Raw genomic sequence first — 18,672 nt, forward strand, 5'->3', positions numbered from 1 at the left:
GTGTCCTCCCGGCTGGACCCGCAGGTGCGCCCGCCGCTCCGACCCCGCCGCGCACCGAGCATGCCCAGGCCGCCGCGCGCCCCCGCCGCCCCGCGCGCGCCCCCGCCGCGCTCCGCCTCCTCCGCGTGTCCCGGTACCTCCTGCGCGCTCCCGCGTCCTCTGTGCGCGCTCCCACCCCGGAACGCACCGCTTCCCTCCTGCTCACCCCCTTCCCCGGCGCCCCCTCCGGGCCCTGCGCGCCCCCGCCGCGCGCGCCCCCTCCAGCCCGGAGTCTCCGGCGGAGCCGCAGCGCCGGGTTTTCGCAGCCGCCGCCGCCGGAGCGGGAGGAGCGAGCGCGGCCCCACACGGAGCCCGGGTGCCACCCGGACCGGCGGCCAGTGGGCAGCGCTCCGTGCCCGCCGCCCGCAGTCGGGGCCGCTGCCCAGTGCCCGGTGCCCGGTGCCCGCGCCGGGCCGTGGCGGCGCCGCAGGTGCGGAGGTGAGTGGGCGCCGGCTGCGGGGCCGGCTCCGGGTTCGGGGACCGGGCAGGTCCCGGGGGCGGCGGGCGGGGCGGCGGGGCTCCGGGCGATCGTGTCGCCAGACCGGAACCTGGAGGAGACCGGGCCCCCTGCCCGCGGCCCCCCCGGGCGGGAAGGAAGTTTGTTGGGCTGCAGGGCGCCTCCCCGCGGGGGGCGCAGTGCCGTCCTGCCCGGGGACCTTGGGGTCGGCCCTGCACCCGGGCGGGCGAGCCTTCCCGCGGGTGACCCGTGGGCGCCCGGCCGCGCGAGGGTGGACGGCAAACTTGGGCTGCGGGGCCGGGGACTCAGGACGAAGGTGCGGAGCCCTGGGGACCGCGGTGTCGGAGCACCCAGCTTTGGGGGCGCCCCTCGTGCCACCCGCCCGCCGGGTCCCTGCAGCCCGCTCTGCCCAGGGAGGCGTGTGTGTCCGGGTGCTGTTCATTTCCGGCCACTTCGGGGGGCATTGGCAGGCTTTCGGAGGCGGGGTCCTCCTGGCTCCTCCCGGGAGACCCCACTCCTAGGACCCGCCGGGCTCCCGGCTGGCACCCAGCCTCTGGCGCCCCGGGAGCAGGGTCTGCGGCTCCGTGCCCCGCTGCGCTCCCTGTCTGATTGGTGTGCACGGGAGGGTCGCAGACCAGACGTGGGCGCCGGGTCTCCCTGAGCCACTTGGGGCGTCCGGTGCCTGAAAACATGGGCATGGGCATGGGCATGGCCCGGGAGGAAGAGACAGGCTGCCAGGCTGCCGGGGACGCTGCTGGCTGTGGGGTCTCCGCCTCTGCAGCGCACAGAGGCCCGGAGAGTGCAGGGGGAGTTGGGGTGGAGACCCAGGAGTGGGGGTCTGCCTGCAGCGGGGAGCCAGGGGAAGGGGTTTCGTTTGCAGGGAGGGGCTGGGGAGGAGCAAGGCTCCGGGAACTTTCTCTAGTTTTCCTGCTGGGCTGCCGCTGGCTGGGAAGGATGCTTGCTGAGCACCATGGCTTTGCATTTCATGAGACCTCTGTGCTCCGTGCTGTGCTGGGCACCGGCTGTGTCCAGGCACTGGCACCATCCCTCCGCGGGGCCTCCGAGGCTGAAGGTGCAGCCGCTTAGGGCAGGGAGGGGTGTCTCCTGGCCCCTCCTCTGGGCTGATGGGCAAGTTGGTTCTCTGTCCGCCCCTCGGAGGAGAGGCAGCCCTTGGAGATGATTTCCGGGGCGCTCCTGAGAGAATCCACATTCCCCCCAACTTTCCGCCTCATCTTTTTCTCATTCGAGACGGGTGTGCCGCTCCGCGGGGCCCGGGGACGGAAGATTCCCGAGGCTCAGCGGCGGGCTCCATGGCGGTTTCATTGTGGCCGCCCTGGAAAACGCTATTGATTTCCGTCTGTTTGTTTAAATCCGCTTCAGCTGCCCGGCTGGGGAGGAGGGGCGTCCACCTGTTGTTTTTCTGTCTGGACCCTGCCAGGTAGGCGGCAAGCTGGGGACCCTGGCCTTTCCCCAGGAGGGGCCCAGCCTGCCTGCCCAGGGTTGTTTGAGGGGCAGGGCCGGGTCACCTGGAGGTTTAGAAGGAGCAGATTGGCTTGACTGCAGCCTGTATGAGCGCACTTCCCAGCTCCTTTGTGGGGGACAGGGGTCAGTTCTGCACCTGTTTCCATGGTGGCTTCATTTTGGGGGGCGGGGATCCTTAGCCCTGATAGAGAACAGGCCTTTCCAGGGACTTTGGGTTTGTAACCATCCATCTATTTGTACTAGTTCTCTCTCCTCTCTATTCAGAAGTCGGTCTTGGAATCTTCCCTCTACCCACTGAATAGTTCAGCTAGAATTTTTCTTCTGAAAGGTGCACAGGATACCCGTTCCTTCCTTTAGGTCTTAAATTCTAAAGGTAGCCCAGCCAGTGTGGCTCAGTGGTTGAGCATCGACCTATGAACCAGGAGGTCACGGTTCAGTTCCCAGCCAGGGCACATGCCCAGGCTGCGGACTTGATTCCCCAGTAGGGGGCGTGCAGGAGGCAGCCGACCAGTGATTCTCTTGTCATTGATGTTTCTGTCTCCCTCTCCCTTTCTCTCTGAAATCAATAAAAATATATCTTTTAAAATGAAAGGTAATGTGAATATCTGAATCATTAGCTTCTCAGCAGAACCTACCTGCCCCCCTCACACCCCCACAGTAGTTCTGACTTTTCTGCCAAGTTTGTCCGAGAAAGGTTTTAACCTGTTGGAGTCTGTGTTCCGAGACATAGGCATGGTATACGTTCGTCTCAATCTCTCCTTTTATCCAAAGCGTTCCATCCTTTGTGACAACAGGCTTGTGTGTGATTTAAGTAGGGAGGCTGTTTCCCACGGTCAGCAGCGCGGAGGCTGTGCAGGCAGAGGCGGGAGGTCTGCGGTCTTTATTTCTCAGTCTGGTGACGGAGACCCGATTTAGCAGCTAGCCTTGCTGGTCTCCATATGATTTTGACTGTATACCATCGGAAGAGCATTCGCCCATACATCACCAGGGTTGTTTGTACATTATACACATATCCTGGTATGTCGACAGGCTGCTTCTAAAACACACAGGAGGGAACTGAAGGAGAGTAAAGGGAGGGCATGAAACTGCACTCCAATGCTGGCGTTCTGTGTTCTGGCCGATCAGCGTGGGCAGGCCCTGGGTGTCCACCCGCCTTAGGGATCGCCGAGGGTGTGAGACTGCTTTCCTTTCTCATCCCCTTTGGCCCTGCCACTCAGCTGTGTCTGCACCTCTGGTGCTCTGTCCTCACCTCTGCCATGCAACAACTCGGGCACTGTGTGTGTACCCCTGGCACTGTGTGTGCACCCCTAGAACTGTGTCTGTACCCCCTGACACTGTGTGTGCACCCCTAGAACTGTGTCTGCACCCTGGCACTGTGCGTGCACCCCTGGCACTATGTCTGCACCCTGGTACTGTGTGTGCACCCTGGTACTGTGTCTGCACCCCTGGCACTATGTCTGCACCCTGGTTCTGTGTGTGCACCCCGGGCACTGTGTGTGCACCCCTGGTACGGTGTCTGTGCCCCTGGTACTGTGTCTGTGCCCATGGCACTGTGTGTGCACCCTGTACTATGTCTGTGCCCCTGGTTCTGTCTGTGCACCCCGGGCACTGTGTGTGCACCCCTGGTACCGTGTCTGCGCCTCTGGCACTGTCTTAGCTGCGGAACAGCCTGGACCTGAGCCCCGTAACCAATGGGCTCATGTGCAGGTGTGGGAGGCTCAGACCCGGATGAGGCCCTGCCTCCTGCTGGAGTCGTGATGGTGGACAAGATCACCTGACACCTCCCATGAGCCCCCTTTCCTCAGCTGCACACGTGGGCTGATCTGTGTGAGGGTAGAGCTGGCGGTGTTAGATGGGCAGGTTAACAGCCGTCACAGGCAAGTCCAGAAAGTCAGAAGAGAAGTGAATGCATCTGGTGTGAAGGCCCAGGTGGGCGGTGCTGCCAGCACTCCTCCAGACACAGCCTTCACCCAGCTGCACCGCCATCCGCACGGCGCCCGCTGCTCGGCCCCTGCCTGTCCCCTGCCCGTCCCCAACAAGCATGGGGAGGAGACAGGCCTGAGGAAGGTCCGTGCCCAGACCCGAGTCGTCGGATCTCTAGTTTCCACCCCATTTCCAGAACTCACTGTGAGGAAGGCGGGGTGGGGGACAGCGTTCTCTGACGCGCAGTCATCATGTGTGAGGTCTCCTCCATGTTCACCGCCTGTCACTCCCCTCCTCCCCACCCCTCTTCCTGATGGAAAAGCCGGACAGATATAAGGAAAAAAATGCTAATACCTCACTGCGCCCACAGTGCTTGAAATACTTCCCACCCACGTTGCCCCCGGACAGGGATGCTGGGCAGAGGAGGGGGACCGGACAGGGATGCTGGACAGAGGAGGGGACCAGACAGGGATGCTGGACAGAGGAGGGGGATCGGACAGGGATGCTGGACAGAGGAGGGGACCGGAAAGGGATGCTGGACAGAGGAGGGGACCAGACAGGGATGCTGGACAGAGGAGGGGACCGGACAGGGATGCTGGACAGAGGAGGGGGACCGGACAGGGATGCTGGACAGAGGGGACCAGACAGGGATGCTGGACACAGGAGGGGACCGGACAGTGAGGCTGGACAGAGGAGGGGACCGGACAGGGATGCTGGACAGAGGAGGGGGCCGGACAGGGATGCTGGACAGGGGAGGGGGCCAGACAGGGATGCTGGACAGAGGAGGGGACCGGCGCAGAGGAGGGAGATCACTGGCTCAGCAGAGCCAGGAAGCGGCCGGCCAGGCCTGGGCCAGATTCTCAGACGGCGCCTGCTCAGGGGCGGTCCTGTCACTAGACCTGTGCCCAGTTGATTTCTTAGCAGCCTAAATCGCCGCTTTTCAGTTCCTGCTTCAGTCCTTTCCCGCTGTCGCCGCTGGGCCGCCCTTCGTTCTGTCCGTCTGATAAAGTTGGAGAGTTTAAAAATCCCAAGGAAGAAAAATAAACTGCCTCGAATCTAAAATGTGCTGCAGTGAATTCGATACGATGTGGGTTATTCTGGGTCAGAACCCAGGACACACATACACACCCCTGCACACGCGCGCGTGCACACACACACACACACACACACACTGCCACCCACACGGGGGTTTTCATTCTGATGAGCAAATTGTCCAGTTTGTGCCTCTCTCTCTCTCTCTCTCTCTCTCTCTCTCTCTCTCTCTCTCTCTCTTTCTCTCGATTGAGTGATTGATTTTAGAGAGAACAAGAGAGAGAAAGAGAAACATCGATTTGTTGTTCCACTTATTGATGCACTCATTGTTTGATTCTTATATGTGCCCTGACCGGGGATCGAACCCACAACCTTGGCATATCAGGATGACATTCTAATTAACCGAGCCACCCGGCCAGGGCGGAAATCTAGGTGACTGATTTTTCCTGAACTCATCCAACATGTCAGTGGCCTGTGTCCCTCCAAGCAATCCCATGCCCTTAGAATGAAGCAAAGTTCCCATGAAGTGTGTGGCATCCCGCTGTCATTCCTGCAATGCCTTCCTCCCTGCAGAGCTGAGAGGGGACGTGACCAGCCCCCTCTAGGAGGCTGACCCCGGACCCCCTAGGGTGTCCCCCTCTCAGGCCCACAGCAGCCGCCACGCCAGGCTGGTTCCCCGTCGGGGAGCCTGTGAGGTGTTCTCTGCACCTTTGCTCACACAGCCTCCAGGTCTGGTCTCCCCTGGTACCTGCCCGCCGTGTTCATCACGGTTCCCGCGAGGCTCTATGCCACGCCTCTGGGTAAAGCCTCTCTTGGCACCACTGGGGCTGTGGGTATGGTGACCATCTCCGTATGCACCCTGATGGGTGGTGTCCCACATCCCTGACGTAGCACCCGCCACGGAGGGGACCAATCCTACTAGTGCTCCTGAGACTGCGCTGCCCCGGATGCTGGGCACTCGGTGAGAAAACCTGGGAAGTCCTGGGAAGACGGCCGCTCCCTTCTGTACGTCGTTTCACCTGTCAGCACCTGTCAGCAAGCACTGTGCGAGTTCCCGAGGGGGGCAAGAGCTTGAAGCTGGAAGTCATCTAGATCCTTCCAGATCTAAGTTCAGCCCGTAGTCGCCGTGAACTGTGTGTGATAGCACATTCCCGGCCTTGCCCGGGTTTCAGTGCCATCAGCTGGGTAAAGGGACGCCGAGCAATCCGTAGGGCTGTTCAGATCTTTAGAAGATGCTATATGTCAGCTTACTTAGCTGGGCACAGCCATGAAACCGGGTGGCGCGGGTACTCCTGCGAGGTCCTCAGCACAGGCCTCGCTCCTGCCGAGCGCCCGCCCACCTGCCCACACCCTATACGGCGACTCCCACCTGAGACAGGGCGGGCACCCGACACCGCTCCCCTCCCAGCACCTGTGCAGGGAGCACGCACGCCACCTGAGCCTGTGAGGGCAGACAAATAGGCAGCAGCGGGGGCAGAAAATACTCTGAAAGGTGCTTCTGGTGTTGAAAACTGAGAAGGCAAGAGCCGGCTGTAAGATTGGCGGCTTTTTAGACAAGGTTTCAGGGGTTCTTTTTGCTTTTTAAAAGCCAGAGTCAACCATCTTCCTGGTTTGGGGAGGGAGAGTATTTTCCGCACGTGAGCAGGGTCATTTCAGCTCAGAACCCTCCGAACACCTGATTTTCACTGCGAATGAAATCAAAACGGTGCGATTCTGGGAGGGCGCTGGGCCTCCCCGGAAAATGAGGGTGAGACGCAGAGGCACCGCTGACTCCGTAACGATCTCGAGGTTTCAGAAACACGCACGGAACTCTCCTTTGTTGGCACCGATACAATGTCCTCCCCACCTTTGGGCTGAGCTGTGCACAAAACGCCTGCACCCTGCATGGCTGTGCACATGAAAGCGCTGGCCTGGCCCATCGCGCCGCCTGTGCCTTGCCGGCTTGTTCTGGAAATTTCTGGGGAGGATGGAGGTGGCCGGGGGAGTGTGCTCACGCCGAGGCAGGCCCCGTGAGGAGGAGGAGAAAATCAAAAAGAAAAGTGGCGTGACTCAGCCCCCCACGTATGCTTTGTGAGGCCCAATTCCAGGCCCCTGGCCTCCTCTGAGCTGCACCAGCTCAGGATCCTCCTCTGAGACAGGATCACTCTGCGGCTCAGACACAGGGAGGACTGTGCTGGCCGCCGGGGCCTCAATAGCCATCAGCCAGCTATTGACGCCAGGCTCCACGGGATTGGAGGATGACTCTGGGGCCAACCTCTGCTTCCACTGTGTTTGATCAGCAGCGGGACAGCCTCAGGGAGGTCACGCTGCTTACGTCATGGTGCTCCTTCCTGGGAAAAGCTACAATACAAGCACGTATCTCCAACCCTGGGAACTGAGCAACTGAAATACAGGTTTGCCTTGAACAACCGTTGTGGTTTTAAACGTAAACATACTCCTTCCCCCTGGAAACCAATAGGGAATATGATTTCCTTCCCCGTGATACGGGGTCATCGTGATGAGCTCAGGGTAGCGGCCTGGGCTGGAGCGTGGGCCATGGAGGATCTGGAGCAGATGTACTCTCCACCCTCCCCGTGGCCGCTGGGAAGCCTGGGGGTGAAGTTGGTGGGGCCTCCCTCACCAGGTGCTGTGGGCAGCGCCCCCTCCCCCCCCCCCCCCCCCCCGCAGGCCCGGGGGTCCGCCCTGAGCTGTCATGTTGATGGCGCACACAGAGCGTGGTGTGTGCAGATGCTTGTTTATTTGTTCAAACAGCCAACATGCCAAGGGGCATGGACAGCAGCCCACCTCACAGTGACCATTTGCTCTGTCCCTTGCTCCTGTGGACTGGCCACTTGGACTCTCTGCTCCTTCCTGTCTGTGGACCTGAAAGCCAAGCCCACGGCCGCTCACGCCGCCTTGGGTCGTGTGAGCGTGTTTGGAGGGGGGCGCTGAAGGCTCCGTCGTGGTGAGGAGGGTCTCATGGGCCTTTCCCACTCCCCTTCATGGCCCGTTTCTCCTCCCATCCCCTGCGGGAGGGACCGAGCGGCCGAGTGGGCTGCCCTGCAGTAGAAGTGGCCACACTGCCTTGCTGTCATCGTCACCTGTGTTTGTGGTTCACTTGGCGGCAGAATCACGGTCCCGAAGCTTCTGTGTGGGGCAACGGCAGCCGGGGGGGGGGGTCTTACCTGCTGAGCAGTCAATGTCCCAAAAGGCTGCCCCCTGAGCACCTGCTCTTTGCTGGCCACCCACGTGCCTTTCTCTTGTCTTCAGCGCATTCTGAAGTCTCATCCACCAGCTACTAGTATCTAAGCTAAAATTCCTGCTATCACATGATCTCACTGTGTGATGGGCTCCCGGAAATCCCGAGATCCGTTTTTGGAGGGGAGCCAGTCCACCCGGGTGCAGATGCTGTGTGTGACGCGCGAGGTAAAAAGCCGCCAAGCCGGGCCATCCCAGTGCTGGTTCCACCGCCACCGGCTCTTGGGTCAGAACAGGGCCTTTGCCCCTCTCAGCGTCCTTTCCTCATTCTGCAGTGGGGGGGGGGGGGGGGGGGACGGGGAAGGGGGTGGGGGTCCCTGCAGGGCTGTGTAGACACACAGCCTGCTGCCCGGGACGTAATTAGATCATTCCTAAAATAGCTGAACATATCATTCCGGCCTTACTCTCCGATGCCTCATTCAGCCGGATCCCCCTGTGGCCGGAGAAATAAGTGAAATGCCGTTCTTTCAAAATGGCCATCCAGTAGCTTCCTCTGTGAGGGGACGGGCCATCTCCCTGGTGGCGTGGCAGCAATGCTATCCCCGTCCGAGGGTCAGAATGAGAGAGCCCTCATGCAGGTAGCGCTATGTGAGGTTTCCCTTGGAGACATGGTTTGGGCTGCGGGCGGGAATCTTCCTCATTAACAAGAAGCAAACAGTGAATTCTGTGTGTTCCTCCTGGTTCAGCGGCAGCCTGTCCTGCAGACTTGGGGGTGTGTGTGTGGGGAGGGCGCGGGGGGGCACATACTACAGAGCAGGAATCTAAGTGCATTGCTTTTATTTATTTATTTTGTTATTTTTTTTAATTTATTGATTTTTTACAGAGAGGAAGAGAAAGAGATAGTTAGGAAACATCGACGAGTCATCGGTCAGCTGCCTCTTGCATGCCCCCTACTGGGGATGTGCCCGCAACCTCGGTACATGCCCTTGACCGGAATCGGACCTGGAACCTTTCAGTCCGCAGGCCGATGCTCTAACCACTGAGCAACACTGGTTTGGGCTAAGTGCATTGCTTTTAGTCAAAGGAGAATGCAATGTAAGAAAGGCATGCACGTTTTTGAAATTTGGAATGCAGCTCCAATGGGTGCCTCCGTGTTGACCCCGAAGAGCATTCTTCACGGAGCTGTGAATCTTCAGCGTCATGAGTGCCGCAGTGAGGATGGTGTGTAATTAATATGTGCGCCGCCAGGGAGGTTGACACGTGTGAAGAGAAGGCGGTTCACGCGCCTTTACTCCCGTGCATTAGTATAACATTTACATGAGCGTTTCTCTCCCTCCTTCTGGTGCAGGCTTCCTGTTTGTTTACGGAAGTCAAATAACACCTAGTGTTTTGTTTATAGTTCATCATTTAACCTCCTGAATCAGATGTCTCAGTTACTTTATATTTCTTTCTGCATTTCTACCTAACACATACAATAGGGACTTATTTACTGTTTTCCCTTGTGATTTACACTTTCCCCGGCTACCTACCACGCTGACTCCCAGGAGAATCTTAGTCCATTTGTGTGGCCCGTATAGAATCTAACCTGCAGTTCTCTCATGGAAATCGGTCTGATTGTGGGCTTCTCACCATTCAAGCCCAGCATTCTCCGCCATCAGAGTGTGGCCAAGATGCACCGCATACTACAGTTTCTAAGTGATTCTCTGGCCACCAGGCCACATATCTGTTCAAGTCCACTGAGTACTTCCAGTGGGAGGTTTGGTAGAAATCCCGCCATGTCTACCTTCATAGGCTTATAGATGTTAGAGCCACAGAAACATAGATACACGGATGGATTTCACATCCTCCAATTCCCACAACTAACCTGGGCTGAGTACCTGAAGGGAGTGGAGGGGCTGTCCCTGTATATCTGAAAATAATATACACATAATCCATCCGTGGGAATATCTATCTGAGTTGGCTCTTGATCCTGGATGTTATGTTCCCTACTTCTCATTGACTAAGAAAGTCCATTCCAGCAGGGCTGAGGTCAGCAGTCTGTCATTCAAAACAGGATATCAGTGATGTAGGAGATTTGCCAAGAACCTCCAAGTCATTTTCATCTCCCGATTGGCCTTTCCTGGGAGCTTGGGAGAAATGCAGGACATTGTCCTGTAACCCAGCCCTCTATCCTTTTAATACTGTGTCTGTTAAAGGTGTTTATACAGAATATGAATTATTACCTAACATGTAACCCATGGATAAGCAGCCTATTTGTGTAAGAGTTCCAGGAATTAGCTTTGGGGGAGGAGGCTGACCTCAGCCGCTGGATGTTCCAGTACCAGGAAGCTTGCTGACTCTGGACCGTAAAAACCAGCCCTCTGCTTCACCAGTTTCAAGATAATCAGCAGAATGGACTGTGCTGACTTACAAGAGAGACCTTTCCACCCTTCTCCTGCTAATTTCTTTGTTCTGCTTCCCCTCTCTCTCCCGATAAAAACCACTGCCTGCACTGAAGTGTTGAGATGCTCTTTGGGGCAGGAGTCCGCCATCTTTTCACGTAGCTGGCACCTGAATAAACCGTCTCTCCTTCATCGTTTCAAATACTGGCCTTTGAAGCATTAGGCAGATGACCCTGTATTTGGTATTCCCCCAGCCCAGACCTACTATCTCAGTATGCTTATTTTCTCAGGGGATTCATATTCACTTTAAAGATTGATAGGAGTTGGTTCACATCATATTCTTAACGAACTGAACTCATTGGTTCCCTGCGACAAGGCCTCTTCTAATCAACATTCTCTTAATTGTGTGTCAAGGATGTAATATGACAGGCTTAAAGACAGGCACAAAGACAGGCACAGTCCAGTTTGGCCAAAGGGTGATCAGAATCTAGTAGTGTAGATAAATACATACTTAATTTTTAGAAATTCCAGCAGAATGTGGTCACACGAATGGCGCACACAGTGCTTCGGAATCATTGCAGGGAAGTGCTTGCATTTTGGGGAACACCATCCCCTCCTAGCCCACGTTGGTGGGGTTTCCCCAGCCGTTCCTGCTTGTGCTGCTCTCAGGAACCTCCCGTATGATTCTGTCATCTTAACCATCAAGGTAACTGCTCAGCCTTTCGTGAGTTCCTCTGTGACCAGCTTTGAGGATAGGTTCCGGAAAAGCCAGGTTCAGTGTGCCCTCAAGGAGCTCTTCGCTACGTGTGGAAGAAATCCCAGGATTAGTGTGACGGGGAATGTTATGGCGGTAGGTGCCTGGGGATTACAGGGAAGTCTTGATAATGGGAAGTGAAGTGGAAAGATGGCAGGGTTTGCAGGGTGGGTTTAGAAAGAACGCTTGAGAAAGAGAATGTGGTGCACGCAGTGGCCTGGGGTCATGCAGGGGGGCAGGTGTAGAGAATGGCACTAGGTCCCATTGGCTAGGGTTCCACCTTCCTGATCCCATCGCCCCCTAGGGGCACAGCCTCCGTTTACCCTCACCTTGGGGATTAAGTTTCCTCATCAGAGATATTCAGGCTGCAGCAACTAAAAAACCACCGCCACCCCAGTGCCCACCCAAACACCTGCTGCCCGTGGCCCTGCCCGGCTGCTCCTGGCACGCACTGGGTACCAGGTGCAGACGGTTTTGGAAAACAGAGTGTTTTAAAGCTTCCCCGGTGATTGCATGAGTGCCGCAGGGTTTAAGCGCATGGATGGAGTGGATGGTCTTTGGATACATTTTGGGAAATTTAATCCCACGTGTTCCTTGTTGCCCAGCGTTTCATGGCTTCAGACCTGTCAATCTACATATGTCTTATGTCCATTTTTTTTTTTTAGAATAGGTTTTCAAATATCTTTTTTTCTGAGTATAATAGAAACTTCTTTTTAGGAAGAAATACTTCCAATCATTGGAGACATTCTATGGGGGGGGGGGGGAGAATGGGTTTTCTAAGTAAATTTGAATCATAATTAGTAATGCTAGTCGAACCCTTACAATGAACCAGGCACCTTGCTAGCTGCTTTCCTTGTATTTTCTCATTTAAACCTGTTACTGTCCTATGAGCTAGGATCTGTGAGGGCCATTAGGTCCTTGGTGAGAGAGCTGAGCATTAGGGAGATTGTGATATACCACAAGGAAGTGGCAGGACCTATGCCAGGCCCCTGTATGCCCACCTGAGCTTTCAACCAGCTCAGCTCCTTGCTAAGGTAGTGATTTTGATGTGTAATGATCAGCATGTGGTTCAAACCCCAAGCCTGTACACAGAACTACATTTTCCTGTAAGGACTGCAAATCTTCATGAGTTATAGGGGCTCGGGAAGGCATGCCAAATGCTAAGAACTATTTCAAAATAGAAAAATTTTCACACCAACATCGGTGTCTGAATGGAAACGGAATTTTTAGAGTTATAGTCGATTGGTAATTTGTGTATGTAAATTACATGTTATAGTCATTATTCTGAATGTATTCGAATACTCGGAATTCACTGGGTAAATATATTTTTCATGCAGATTGCTTTCCAAGTATTGCTAAGCATGTAAAATATATTGAGATTGATAGATATTTGTTCCTCTGGCCACAAATTTAAACAAAGGGAGAAGAATGACTTTGGCTGTGGGCCGTAAAACCGGAGAATGGGGATTTATTTCTGGGTCCGAATGTATGTGTATCCGTCACTTGGAACCTGATGTTTCCTTTACCAAGGGCAGCCTCTGCGGCATCTTGTCCTGACGTTTAGAAAGCGTTTCAGCGGCATGTCCTTCATTCTGACAGAGAAGACACACTGAGTAACATGTAAGTGACAACAAAGGATCTTTTTAATCAAGCACAATGGCTAATCTCCCGGTCACCTTGGGCAGGCTGCAGTTCAAAACTGTGGACGAGCACTGGGTGGTGTTATGTCTGCTGTGAGGGTATTTCTTAGGTGGGATTAACGCTTACGTCAGGAGACTCAGAGTAAAGACCTGCACTGTGGGTGGGCCACGTGCAATCAGTTGAAGGCCCTAAAAAAAAACAAACAAACAAAAAAAACAAAGAGACAGACCGCCCAGAGGAAGAGGGAATTCTGGAAGATAAGGCCCCCGTGTCCACACCCCCCCTCCATCGGTCTGCTTCTCCAGAGAACCCAGGACCCACTACCTCGGGCTCCTTATTCTCCCTGTTTCAAGAAGGCCCTCCCACTGATTTTCAAGGAACTTTACTCGGACACCCTTGTTCCCAGAGTTGCCAGCGGCCTCAGCAGAGTGATGAGCTGGGGATGGTACCGGTTTCTACCAGCTCCAACTCGGGTGACCTCTCCTCCACATCAGGCCGTTTTATAAGTGCCAGGCAGAGTGTGTGAGACTCAGGAAGTCCCTTGGGGAGTTTGTGGTAGCTGCACATCTGTGGTCTTTCCGCTTCCAGGTGTGGCTTTGGCGTTCTAGGCAGAGTGGGATCATTTGGAAACATCCCAGTGGAGTGCCCATCCAGAATTCTTTCTGGGCCTCCATTTCCCTTCACATAAGGAGTGCCACTGAGTGCTGGGCCAGGGGAGGAGCTGCGGTGAGGAGGGAGATGTGAGACGTGGCCCTGGCCTAGCTGGGGATTAGAGACTGGTGAGGAGACTGGAAAAAGTAAACAATCAATACTTAAAATACAAAAGAACTTGTCTGCATATATGCAAAATCCCATGAGCACAGACAGTAGTGTGGTGAAGGCCTGGGGAGGGGCTGGGGGAAGGGTGTGCAGGCCACCCACCCTCCCCTGCCTTCCCCCTGAGGTTTGACAGTGGGTCCCATGCTTCTGTGTCTCTGGATCTATTTTCCTTCCTTTTTCCCCCTCTCAAGGCCTTACTGGAGGCTAACAAGTCAGCACAGCACCGGTCTGGTGAGCATGCTGCCCATGCCCATGTCTGCGTAGACAGGTGGCGTTGTCAGTGCAGCCCTCACGCCCCACACTGAAGGATGCCGCGCAGGGCGTGGTGATCATAGAGCCCATGCCTGGCTCTGCGTCTCCCAGCTGGCAGGCGGGCGGCATCGGGCACTGTAGAACCCGTGCCCTTCACGGAAGCATTCAAGCAAAGGTCCAGCTTGTAACTTGCAGAGCTCCCCTTTCCTAGCTTGACAGATTCCAGCGTACACGCCGCCGCGTTGCTGAAGGGAAGAGTTAAGGTAATTATCCATATCCTTTAAGAGAGGAGCGAGCTGGGCGTGAAGAAGCCGGACCGAGACCTGGATTGATTCGGACTGGCTGCTGCTGCCGTTTAATTTCCCTGGACGGTGCCTGAACTTCCCCGTCCTGCGTGTCTTTGCAACCCCTTGTATTTTTAATTAATTTTCCGTAAAGGTTCTATGTCTGTGAGGGAGCATTTTAATCGTGTAAAGGGTACCTGGTCCCAACTCAGCAACCTCTCCATCACCCTCCCCAGCTCTGTCTCCTGGAGGCCGTGTTGCTACTATTTCTCTTTCTGGAGATGCTTCCCATACATGAGCACATGTATGTTGAGATGCTTCTTCGGTTAAAAAGAAACTGAACATTTGCTGTGAAAACGGCAGCCTGGGAGCTCCTTCCTTCCCCTGAGGAGGAGTCTTGGATGTCAGTCCTCATCGCTCTGTCCAGAGCTCTCTTTCCTGCAGTGACCATGCCAAGGTCAAGGCCATGCGGCCAGAACCCTGCTCACATCATTTAATGTTACCTACCGGCCTTTGTCACTAGAAACATTATTTTTGTCAACTTGTGCGAGTCTCTGTAGAATAAATTCCAAAAAGAGGAACTGGAACCTCATAGTAAACAGTAGAGCACTTTGCATTTGGAACTTTTAAAAAAATATATATAATTTTTATTTCAGATAGGAAGTGATATCAATGATGAGAGACAATCATTGATTGACTGCCTCCTGCAGACCCCACTCACACTGGGGATCAAGCCTGAAACCTGGGCATGTGCCCTGACCAGGAATCAAACCCTGACCTCCTGGCTCATTTAGGTGCTCCACCACTGAGCGGCACTGGCCGGGCTGCATCTGTAACTTTTATAGATATTTCCAGGATCACCCTTCATAGAAACGGTCACAGTGTACAAACAGGGTCTTCATAACCTTTGAATCTGCTCAGAGGGCCTTAGTGGTCAGCAGAAATTCATTCCATAATCCATCAACGTGGGTGGTTCCAGAAAGTCTTACAGGTGACCACGCACTGGGTGGAGAAGCTGGCACGGGACATTCTTGCCTTATGGCGGCTGTGGCCCCACCCTCTCCAGCCGTAGGCTCCTCTGGCTCCCGGGCACTGGGATGTGGGTCGCCTTAGGAGGCAGTAGGTGCCTTGGAAAGACCATGCATGTCCAGGCCGTTTAACCTGCTCTTTGAATTCGCACAGTAGGTGGAGGAAGCCAAGAACACATGTTCTTAGTGTGGGCGGCCTCAGGATTTGGCACCCAGGTGTGACCTAGCTGATTTTGGGATCCTGTACTCAGGTATGGGAAGTTGACACTAACAAAGGTGACCAGACAGTCCCGATTTTTAATAATTTGTCCCGCGTTCCGCGGCATTTTTAAAAAGTCCAGATTTTTGGAAAGATTATCAGGACTTTTTTTAAAATGCCGCTGGACTCAGGACAAATGGTTAAGATTCGGGACATCTGGTTACCTTACACTAACAGTGTTGAGCCCTAACCATCTTCCTGAACCTACATGACACCTCACAAGATTTATTGAAAGGCTGTAGCTTTCTAGCGCTACACGGGCTGTAATTAGCCTCTGACGTAGGGTGATTTATCACCAGACATTTCCTTAGAAATGAGTTTGTGTTTCGGGGCCGAGAGAGAGTGTTCCCAGTTCACATGCACAGCTCTCATCCTGCGCTCGGGACCACCAGGCAGCCGACGTCCCGGCAGGGCCAGGGTCACCCAACTCCACATGGAGCTGACATGTGTTAAGTGGGTAAGAGCGTGGAGAACCTACATGGGCGATTTCATTCTTCTTGATTCGGCCCCATGAGTTTTGAAGTCTATAAACAAATTAAAAGAAGTTAAGATGTGGGTCAGTCAAAGGCAAGAATCCAGGAAAACCCCCTTAGCAGTTCCACAAAGACAAGTAAGCCAGAGATGAAATTTAAAATATTTTTATGTATTATGTTATAGTATATTTCATCTCTGTCTTTTAAATTTAAACATATTTTAAATTCTATGACATTTAAGACAGAGAAGAAATCCCAGACTAGCAAAGCTTGAGGACTGAGCAAGAGGAGCTTCCCCAGGGAGCCTCCCACCCAGGGGGAAGAGGAGGGGACCCCGTGGGGTAGGTGGGCAGTGTATATAATCAAAGGTTAATATGGAAATCGGCCGAAACCGGTTTGGCTCAGTGGTAGAGCGTCAGCCTGCGGACTGAAAGGTCCCGGATTCGATTCCGGTCAAGGGCATGTACATTGGTTGTAGGCACATCCCCGTTAGGGGGTGTGCAAGAGGCAGCTGGTTGATGTTTCTCTCTCATCGACGTTTCTAGCTCTCTATCTCTCTCCCTTCCTCTCTGTAAAAAATCAATAAAATATATTTAAAAAAAAAAAAAGAAACATGTATTCAGTATTTTTTGTCCAGTCATTAACTATGACAGTTCACTGGCAGTCTCATATCCTCCATGGTGTTAGCGCCTTAGCACACTCGTTTGGAATGAAAGGATAATCTAGGTTAATTTAATGTATAAAACTGAGTGCAGTGTGGCAGGGGCGCGGGGAGAATATAGCTTTAAACCTGGGAGGAACCTCATCAGGAGTCTTTCTGACTTTTTCATGTGCCCTGGCCTCCTTTCATTGCAGGAAATGGAGACCTAGGTTCCAGTGCATAATGAGGGTTGCTCAGCAGGTGTCGAACAGCCATGAGAGAGACGTACCTTCCAAAGGGAGGCTCAGCGGGGATTCTGGGAAAGCTGCACAACCCAGGTGCCGCCGGACCCCAGAGGAGCAGTTCAGACAGGAAGTGGCAGGGCCGGAAGTAATGTCGGATCTTCTGCGATGTTTACCTGGTTAGAACCATCTCTAGCTCACTGCTGCTCAGTTAATTCTATTCATCTGCTCGCTCTGGCTTCCTAATTTCTGTGGTCCATTTTTGTTTTTTTGGGTTTTTTCCCTTTCGCAATGAATTGTTTGCTCTTTTTCACGGTGGACTGGATTGGTTATGTCACCATCTCCTCTGTTTGGGGGGGCAGTGTCTTTCTTAGGGGCCACCAATAGACCATGGTCCCCTGCCCTGTGCCCTGTGGCCCCGCATGTGTGGCTAAAGTTACCGGTGGTCAGGGGACTTTCAGAAGTGACTCTGCTCTGTGAGGTGTTCTCAGAGCCCGCTGATGCCTTTTTTACTTTTTAAAATTTAAGCCAGAACTCTGTATTTGCCCTCGCCCCATGGTCAGCAAACGGCTCGCGAGCCACATCCAGCCCCTTGAGTGTGGCTCTTCCACAAAATACCACGGCCTAGGCAAGTCTATTTTGAAAAAGTGGCGTTAGAGGAAGTTTAGGTTTTAAAAATGTGGCTCTCCAAATAAATTTCCATCATTGTCCTGTTGATATTTGTCTCTGTTGACTAATGAGTTTGCTGACCACTGCCCTAGCCAGTTTGGCTCAGCGGATAGAGCATCGGTCTGTGGAACAAAGGCTCCAGGTTCGATTCTGACAGAAGCACGGACCTTGGTTGCAGGCTTCTCCCCGGCCCTGGCCCTATTCCAGACATGTGCAGGAGGCAGCCAATCGATGTGTTTCTCTCACATCAATATTTCTCTCGGTCTTTCCCTCTCTAGTCCACTCTCTCTAAAAACCAATGGAAAAATAACCTTGGGTCTTTAGGTGAGGATTAAAAAAATAATAAAAGACATTTTAAAACATATGTGATAAAATTAAGTGGCGAGAGGGGAAGGGAGCATGTGGTGCTTAAGCAGGGGGCATTCAGGCCCATTTAACTGTGGGATGCTCCCTCCTCCTCCCAGAACGGGCACCCTGATTGCAGCTCCTCCACCCACTCTCTTCTCTCTGTGATTGATTGCCGGGAATCAAGGACAGCCCCAAATATCCAAGAAATAGCCTGGGACAATTTGCCCCTCTTCACTCTTTACACCTCTGCCAGGAGTTCCCCACAAACCCACCAATTAGGGGAGGGTCAGAATCCACGCCGGAAATCTGTGCCAAGTTTACTCAGCTGCTCGGTGCCAGGAATCCTTGACCTGGAAGATGCCGGTGGCTGGGGCCAAAGGCAGCCACATTCACCAGCGTGTGCAGGAGGCGCCGCGGGGCAGGCTGGGTCATGCGCCCGGCGGGGGGATGGCAGGCTCCACCAGGGCAGCCCAAACGAGCTGGGCCACGCGGCCAGGCCCAGGAGTGGGAGACACCTCCCCACGGAGCTGGGTGCCGGCATCTCTGTGGTCCCATCTCTGTGAACCTGCAAAAAGGGGCATTGTGTGCGAGGCCTCGTGGGACGGGCCCTGGGCAGCCGTTTGCAGCCAGAGCAGGAGGCCCGTGGCTCCCTTCTCAGACCTGAGAAACCAGTGGGATTGCTGGTGCCGGGCGGGCAAGGAACGCGTTTCACACTCTCTTCCAGCTTTAGAAGTAACCACCTGCCCGTGGCATCCCGTCTCCTTCACTCCCA

At 54.5% G+C, this 18,672-nt stretch overlaps 1 protein-coding gene across 5 annotated transcripts in view; it reads left to right on the plus strand.

Annotated features, from left to right (window-relative positions):
* The first annotated feature begins 298 nt into the window (after positions 1-298).
* The window catches only part of CNTN4 (contactin 4), a 315,102-nt gene continuing 296,728 nt past the window's right edge, over positions 299-18,672 (plus strand). For 3 of the 5 annotated variants that reach the window (XM_084902270.1, XM_084902274.1, XM_084902275.1), the window contains exon 1: positions 299-477. The gene's annotated coding sequence lies outside the window, so the exon portion shown is untranslated. The remainder of the gene's footprint in view (positions 478-18,672) is intronic. The other 2 variants (XM_084902271.1, XM_084902276.1) reach the window with 1 other exon arrangement.

This window comes from Pipistrellus hanaki, assembly GCF_964339955.1.
Source record: "Pipistrellus hanaki genome assembly, chromosome: 13".
In the NCBI taxonomy this organism is placed as follows: Eukaryota; Metazoa; Chordata; class Mammalia; order Chiroptera; family Vespertilionidae; genus Pipistrellus; species Pipistrellus hanaki.